Consider the following 1,837-nt stretch of genomic DNA (forward strand, 5'->3'; position numbering starts at 1 on the left):
ATATCTACTTTGTCTAACATTCTGTGTACCTCTTCCTAACTTCTATCAGCCAGATTCTTCAACCAGGTTGGCCACATCTCATACCAGTAACATATTATGCTCTAAGTGTGATACAACTTGTGAATATGGAGAGTCACTATTTTCAAAATGATTCTCCTTTTCTTGCCGTACTCTGCCCAGTGACATTATCCCCAGACATGCCACAAATGTTTGTGGCTGCCTCCACTGCTGTCGGGCAATGGCCTTGCCCCAGTGAATACACCGGTTCCTGTGAGATCACCGAAGTTAAGTGCTGTCGGGTGTGGTCAGCACTAGGATGGGTGACCATCCAGGCCACCATGTGCTGTTGCCATTTTTCGGGGTGCACTCAGCCTCATGATGCCAATTGAGGAGCTACTTGACCGAATAGTAGCGGCTTCGGTCAAGAACACCATCATAATGACCAGGAGAGCGGTGTGCTGACCCCATGCCCATCCTATCCGCATCCTCCACTGAGGATGACACGGTGATCGGATGGTCCCGGTAGGCCACTCGTGGTCTGAAGACAGGGTGCTTTTTTTCCACTGCTGTCACCCCTCTACTGAACTCAAACAGAAGAATATGTCAGAGATGTTCCAATTTCTCCACTTGGCACTCCATTTTCTAGCATCTACAGCTCCACTCATTATCTCCAAATGACAAAATAACACTATGTAAACTCAAATAACACCAGTGAACTACAAATAAAAACTGACAGTCAATAAATAAACCCATTAGCAAACAGAATACCAATATGCAAAACAAAAATGCTACAAACTTTGAACCAACCTAATAAAAGATAAGAGCTCTGTGACTTTTTGTCCCCTATAAATATGGAACTCAAGCAGCATGATATACCAGTGATTGTGCAAGAAGAGATATATTGAACCCCAAGCACCAGTCTCTACTGACAAGCAAGTCCAGAGAACAGGATGGCCCATCTCAGATTTACAACACAGTTGCTAAACAACAGTCAAGTTTCTCTGCCACCTATTAGCTGCAATTTATCCAACCACCAATTTTAAAAATGTAGAGGACAGTGAATATTTTGTGCAGGGAGGACCACATGCCAGTAAATTTCCACTGTTGATGTCCTGGGCCCATTAAGAAACAGGCAGAGTGTTGAGTGGGTATTAGACCATGTGAAGTCAACAATCTCAGAAATTGCTTCTATTATTAAGTCATTCATCACAGAAATTCCTTTCATAGCAGCCAGCACATATGGGTAAACCTACCTACAAGACAACATCACTTCCCAACACGTGCAGCTGCTCCTCACTAAGGTAAAGAGATTCTGGCCATATATCTATCTACCAAAATCAAGAAAACAAAACATGTCCATAGGTGAGGCCAGCAGAGACACAAATCCTCAATGTACAGCACCTGTCAGATTGTCATATTAAAAACATAATCATTGACAATCAACATGTCAGGGTATTAGTTGACTCTAGCTCTTCATATCCCATGATTTTAAGATGACTATGTTATGAAGTATTTTTATACTTTTCTTTTTACTTTTGCTTTGAAGGTTGGGAATAAAAGTTTGTCCAGACAATTGCACCTGTACTGAGAAGATATATAGAGGATGTTGATATGCTCTTGTGGAGGATGGTGGGTCGGGGTTAGTCAGAAGCTGCATAGAAGCTGTATAATCCCTTTCTTATACGCAGTAATTCACAGTAAAACTCATGCCCACATAAAGCAGTTCTGGAAGGTGGGCCTCAACCCGTGGAGCCCAACAGTAATGCTCTGTAGTTTTTATACTGCTTAGCATGGCCCAGATGAGGTGAAACATTGCACAATCAACAGTCCCAACTGT

The 1,837-nt window shown here is 42.5% G+C and overlaps 1 pseudogene; it reads left to right on the forward strand.

Moving 5' to 3' along the window:
• The first annotated feature begins 234 nt into the window (after nucleotides 1-234).
• Nucleotides 235-352, forward strand: LOC126472297 (5S ribosomal RNA; annotated as a pseudogene).
• The last annotated feature ends 1,485 nt before the right edge of the window (nucleotides 353-1,837 follow it).

This window comes from Schistocerca serialis, chromosome 3, assembly GCF_023864345.2.
Source record: "Schistocerca serialis cubense isolate TAMUIC-IGC-003099 chromosome 3, iqSchSeri2.2, whole genome shotgun sequence".
Classification (NCBI taxonomy): Eukaryota; Metazoa; Arthropoda; class Insecta; order Orthoptera; family Acrididae; genus Schistocerca; species Schistocerca serialis.